Genomic DNA, 6,552 nt, shown 5'->3' with positions numbered 1-6,552 from the left:
TATAGGAAAAATAAATAAATATGAATAAGTAAATACGTACAAAGATTTCTATTCCCGTAAGAAAATGAAAAGAATTAGATTTTTACAAAGGAAAGTGATCAAAACGATAAGGGTATGGAGAATAACCGATAGGGGAAATCGAAATCAGAAAAACGAATCAAAAATGTATAAGAAGGTTGAAAACAAGCAGACATTTCCCCTTTACCATAGTATCGATCCAGAATTATTGGTAACATTGTGAAGAGATAGTCGGGAATGCTACCCTCGCGAATATATGAAAAGGAGGGAGTAGAACATAACAGCGCATGCTCGACTAATTGTAACAGATTACTAGCTATCCGCAGGAGTTGAAACACTCGTTCATTTCGTATCGAGTCGCCTGTCGAGCAAGTTTCTATGGGGTCTAGAAGAGGAAACACCTAGAATAATATATAAGTTACTGATCTGTCACGATAATGGAAATCATCTTCTTAAACAAGATCCACTCGTTAGGTAAATATTATTTCTATATAATATCGTCTAATATTAACTCAAGGATTTATTTTCATAAGATTTTTTTCTGTATGTACCATGCTGTAGATAACTGTATAATTCTGAGTTATATTAGAGATACCACATTATAGACCATATTATATAATTTCGTGTTTAATACTACGATATATTGTTTTATAATATACTATAGAAACTTGTATAGTTTTTTATTATTATTTTATACTATCTTTTACACTGTGCAATTTGTCTTGGGTATATTATTGTATAATATTAAACAAAGAAATATTATAATTGGAGTTATTTGAATTAAAACTTCGTAAAATATTTGGAATGGTAATATTTGACAGTCTTTTTTTTTAATTACCGGGTTATTATAAAACTGTGTTTCGATCTATCAATCGCAATGCAATATTAATTGTTAATTATTCTCTTACAGGCACTCATGCAAGGTACAAGTACTAATAAAGGGTACTAAACTAATTTCTTTAATATTATTTTTCACTATATTTATAATATTAATCGGAGGAGAAAATCTAATTAAGGTTATTGGAATTAAGGTACTTCTGTTTAGATATTTATACGATTTATTCGGCTAATCGTATATACATTTAATCGTATAGCCAACTGCTGTTTACTAATTCCGCGATATTATTTTGTGTTTACTATCCCGATAATAATATACATTGACGAGTCCAACATACTGGTTGATTTGCTTGCTTGATGCTAGTTGAGCTACTTTTTTCAGTTAAGCAATTAGAATAGTGATACACGATTCCATTATAACAAGAGAAATGAAAAACAAACGGACAAATAGTTTGTCTTCGAGAGACAGATATCGGTTACCGAACTGATATCGTTTGGTTTTGTGATTGAATCTAGTAGTTTTCGTTTTCTAATTATTCTACCTTCCGTTTGCATGACACGAAAATCCAATTCAGAAAGTTTCAACGAGGTTCTGATATTTTTTTCTGTTAAGTATGAAATTCTGAATGTTGACTCAAATGTTTAAATAAATAATTAGGACGCTTAGAAAGTATACTGATAGATTAATTAAACATTTTGAATATTTTCAGAAGATTCTGAAGTATTTCTAACAAAAATAAAAATAAAAAATAAAATTTTTTAAGGATCAAGATATTTCTTAATGGTAATGCGAAAATCGTTTAATTGTAACGATGTATTCGGAAGGAGTAATTAAAAGATATTCGAATATCCACTTTGATATGTTCAAAACTTTTCATGATAATAATTTGCTTAATTACAAATATTAATAGAGAGCGATAGAACTATTTTTCTTAATTTGTCATAAGTTCATTAAATTTGGTTTACAAACAGTTTGCAGATAAACCTACATAATATATTTGCTTATATATACATACGTGAATGTAAGTTTCTTCATTCTTTGCAGGCAGCAGCGAGAGAAATTTCATATTCATTCGTCACAGTACAAGGGAAAGCTGACACGGTAAAACAACGTACAAATCAATCATTTTTCGACTTTACACGTAACGAACAAGCACCATTTCAAAATTTAAGTTTAGCAAAAAATAAATTAAAATTATTTGTTGCTTCGTAGGTGTTCCGTAGCGTGTAACGTTTAACGGAATTTACTATTGCTTAAACAATGGTTTATTTAACTCCTAGTACATCTATATAGTTTAAATGAATTTACAATTATCTGAAGCATTAAGTTTGAATTTTTCACTTTTAGAAAAAGAGGGCAATCGTCAAAGTGAATAAATAGTTCATTTTTGTTGGCATTACACGCAACGACGCAACTCAGATGCAACCATTCCAAAATCAAAATTATAAATTATTGAAATTTTAGTTAAAAATTATCTTATATTCGTCGCGCGTTCCGATATTCGTAATGTTTAAGCGAATATAATATCGTTTAAATATTACGATCATGAAAACAATTCATCTGCCGATTATATATTATTTCTAAGTTGAAATGCTATAATCGTTACTATAGTAATAATAATTTTCAATTTATTAAAGAGCAAGGAAAATGATACAAATTCTTTTTTCTTTCAGTAAACGGATAAAAAGCCTCGAATGATATATATTTTGATATTTTTCCGTATTTACCATATGTACTTCCGTAGTTACCATTTCGTACGTTAATCAGCAGCAACACGGCATTTCGTCTCGCAAATATGGTATATATTATAACATATTATATGGTGATATTTGATTTATATGAATTTATATACAGCGACGAATAAATTTCTTGCAAAAGAAATCAAAATTCTATTACATATAATTTTCTACGATATCCATGATAAGTTTTGAATCAATTCTGATACATCATTTTGTGTTTATTCTTACTTTGTCATAAATTCTTTCTGTAATTAATTAGTTCGGGAAAAAATAAGGGGCAGAGTATCAGAGCATATTGAATTCGTAAGTCATGTGAAAATCTTATTAGTTAATCTTATATGAAATCGTTCCATTTCTTAAATATTTTGTAATCTTCAACACTTTCCGAATACATATTTGGTTGCTTTTTTCTTTAATATTGTTTTTTTTTAATTTCAATTTTTTTTCACTTATTTACGTTTCTTTAAAGTATTATTTTCATTTACTTATATAATATATGATTTTTCCATAGTATTGTTTACGAAGGGATTTTTTGATTTTCTCGTAAATAATAAGTTAAATAAATTTTTTTTAAATTAAGGGAAAAGCACACATTTATTAACAGTCAAGTTTACATTTATCTGTATTGCGTAGATATATGAAAGTATGGAGTCGATATTATTTGGTACACTTTCCCGATACATATTTTGCTTCTTTCTTAATGACATCTTTTTTATTAGTTCAATTTATTTTCCAAGTTTCCCTTTAATTTAATTTTCATTTTTATTTCATTTTTATTACATTTTATTAATCATACTTTATTTTTATATGCTTACAGATGTTCAGATACATATACTTTATCAACACGTAGACAAATATGCGAATAAACAAGTATGTAAATGTATTGGATTTTAGTATACAGTAAGATATATATGTGTATATAGATATGAATATATGTATTTGTGTATATATTTGTAGATTCCGTCTGCCGTGTGAGAAGAATTATGAAAGAATAATGAAAAGATGAGGGAAACATGAAGAAAAATTTTTATCGTTAAGCTGATTAAAGAATTGTAACGAAGATCTAGCGAAAATAGTTATAGGCCCTTCTATTAGTCTTACAGAACTATATAAAAGCAATTGGCACAATAATGAATTCAGAGATCAAAAAAATTCAAAAATCTTTTATCTTGTCGAGTGTATATTGTTTAAAACGATATAGATGATATAGAATTCATTATCATAACTGATTGGTTGTTGATTTATTCTTCTGGGCCATTCTCTTCTCGATCTCTCAGAAGTTGGCTCAAATAACGACTGAATAAACAAACTGTATTCCCTTTAAAAGTATACAATAAATTCTAGTATGAAATCACATTTTCGCTTCTATCTATTTTCTTCCCCACTATTTTTCATAAATTGATGAGATATTATGTCATCCCCGGTAATTTCATCACAATGTTACAAATAATTTTTATCGATACCGATAAGGAGAAATCTTTTTTCGTTTTCATCATTCTTTACAGTTTTTGAGTTTCTTTTTCCCGTTAATATCCCTTATCCGTCATTTTCCATACACTTATATTTTCTATCCTTCTACTTTCTATGTGTTTAGTTTTCGTCGGTATTTACTAATTCTTATTTATTTATTGTTTGTGAAGAAAATGTTGACATTACCGGGAAAGTAGAATTTTGAATATCGTATTTAGAAGAACTGGTAATTTCAATTTCACAGAAAAATTATCTTTCTATTAACTAACATTTATAACTTACACATTGAGCGATGTCGATCGATTGGTCGAATAACAAACCAAGAAAACAATATAATAGATCGCTACTATGTTGGGCGAAGTATTACGTAAATGTTTGTTATATGTGCGCTCATCGAGTAATAACATCATTCGGATAACGGATTCGCAAAATAAAAATATTGTGTTAATTGAAATATAATAAAATAGCAGTTATACTCCATTATACGTAATAAGAAATAAACGATTTAAGAAATATAATACTTTCCAAGAAACTAATCGGTTTGAAACATAATATACTAAATATTAGATGGCTAGAAGTAGAATTGAATCATTTGTTTAAGTTTCCCTATCGAGAAAGAATTTTTAGGGAAGTGTATTCATCTTATAAAAGCATTAAATCAGTGACGTGGTCAATTGCACTGCAAAAGAGCTAATCGGGTAATTAAAGAATGCATATAAACGGCTAATTGAATTACATAACTAATCGTATCGTTCACTGTCTGCTTGCTTTGCTGAAGAGAAGACAAATGAAAAAATTCCTTTCTTATTTTCGACCAAACGAAACAAGAGGCGTACGCACACACGCTCGCAATACCGAGCACTCATTACCGCCCACTTGAATTAGCTTATATTAATGAGCTCACAAGAATACGCATAGATTGAAATAGGTAATAATAAATCGTACTGACGATAACTACGGGAGAGCGTACATGCACATTATTAAATCCCAATCAGTACATATTAAGAGAATTCGCTCTACACAGAAACATCGAAATTCCTACATTTCTACCATTCGTACATTATATATTGTGAATATTTTTGAAGCACATCTCATGAATATTACGATTTATAAATTCAACATTTCTTCTGTTTTTATTACATTGAATGATTATTGATGTATATAATTACGATAACACGATGACGTAAGCGTGATACTATCATTTCTCGTATGACTTAAAAGTATTCATTATTATTTCGGAAATTGGTAAATGTTTTGATCGTCTCTGCAGGTTTAATCATTTTGAGAGTTAAACATACCTTAGTTTCATTTCGATTTTTTTTCTGCTCATTCTTCAATCCATGAATACATTTTCGACTCTCATAATCGGTTCTATTCTCGATAGTATTCTTTATTATTTCCATATTATTATTATTCCCGATAGGTCTCGACGATCCATTCAAGTTCGTTCTTACGATACACCGTGTTAGGAATTTTCGAAATCAAAACGAGATACGCAAAATCAATATTCGGCCAGAGTCCAACATGGACTTGATTAAATAAAATTTACCTGTGGAATGATCAGCGTTAAGATTAAATCTATCGTCGATTAAATCGTAAACGAGCGTGAACTCGTAATCTTTACCTTCAGTTTCCACTCTTTCATCTCCTGTACCTCCTCCTTCTTCCTCTTCTTCTAGAATATTGATTCGCAGATCCTTTATTTCGGTTTCAATGTTAATCGCCCAAAGATTTTCCTTATTGTTCCTAATCTCACCCATGGTATCGCAATAAATATGACTATGGTGTATATAATTTTCTAATTAAGAACTATCCAATTTGATATTAGTTCAATATCCAAGAACACCGTCAACGTTATTATTGATTTTCATTCTCCCATCTGAACTGCGCTGAATTCTCTTGAGGGTGGGACAACATACACCCCATACAGATTCCGCGATGAAATATTGTTTTCTACGAAGAAATATTCTCTCGTTATAGCAAATATTCCTCTATAATCCCCGATTCGTGTCCACCGTCGGACGACCCTTCGACACACCTTTCGGGACGTAATCGATTATATCCTCTTATAAAGCTTACCTTTAGATCCTTTGGAAGGATATATTCCCTAGCCTCGTACCACCCTTCGAACGTAGTTTTGAAAGGCAATATATATGGCACTCGAATAGATTCGTCGTCATGACCATTAAAAATGTTGTTTTCCCATTTCCCTTTTTGGATATTAACGATCACCTGACGAACACGGTATAGAAAAAGATATTACGGTAAATTCGAGACAAGGACGCTGTTTCAAAAGGAAATGCCGTACTATTGATTCCAACGCGTTGATTTATAGTATACTCTAAAAGCACTAGAAAAGTTTTCGAAGACATTGATAAACTCTGATAATACAATATATTAACGACCGAAAATGTAATTCAATGTATGCTCTCCTTGCATGAAATATATGCATATATACTATTTTTCCATTTTTTAAAATTCGATCTA

The 6,552-nt window shown here is 29.8% G+C and overlaps 2 long non-coding RNA genes across 3 annotated transcripts; one reads left to right on the top strand and one right to left on the bottom strand.

Annotated features, from left to right (window-relative positions):
* The first annotated feature begins 317 nt into the window (after nucleotides 1-317).
* LOC127070084 (uncharacterized) lies at nucleotides 318-3,951 on the top strand. Of its 2 annotated transcripts, XR_007783992.1 has the most exons (6): nucleotides 318-492; nucleotides 929-941; nucleotides 1,901-1,957; nucleotides 2,530-2,654; nucleotides 3,413-3,465; nucleotides 3,553-3,951. It is a non-coding gene; the product is annotated as an uncharacterized LOC127070084 (long non-coding RNA). The 2 variants fall into 2 exon arrangements; XR_007783993.1 differs by lacking the exon at nucleotides 929-941 and having other exon boundaries at nucleotides 320-492.
* On the bottom strand, nucleotides 3,160-6,138 carry LOC127070076 (uncharacterized). The gene is made up of 2 exons (XR_007783964.1): nucleotides 5,690-6,138; nucleotides 3,160-5,614 (listed from the first exon to the last, which is right to left on the bottom strand). It is a non-coding gene; the product is annotated as an uncharacterized LOC127070076 (long non-coding RNA).
* Nucleotides 6,139-6,552: the final 414 nt, after the last annotated feature.

The sequence above is a fragment of the Vespula vulgaris genome, chromosome 17 (assembly GCF_905475345.1).
Source record: "Vespula vulgaris chromosome 17, iyVesVulg1.1, whole genome shotgun sequence".
NCBI classification, from domain to species: domain Eukaryota; kingdom Metazoa; phylum Arthropoda; class Insecta; order Hymenoptera; family Vespidae; genus Vespula; species Vespula vulgaris.
Note: the sequence above shows the minus strand (reverse complement) of the source record. Positions and strands in the feature narration are given on the sequence as shown.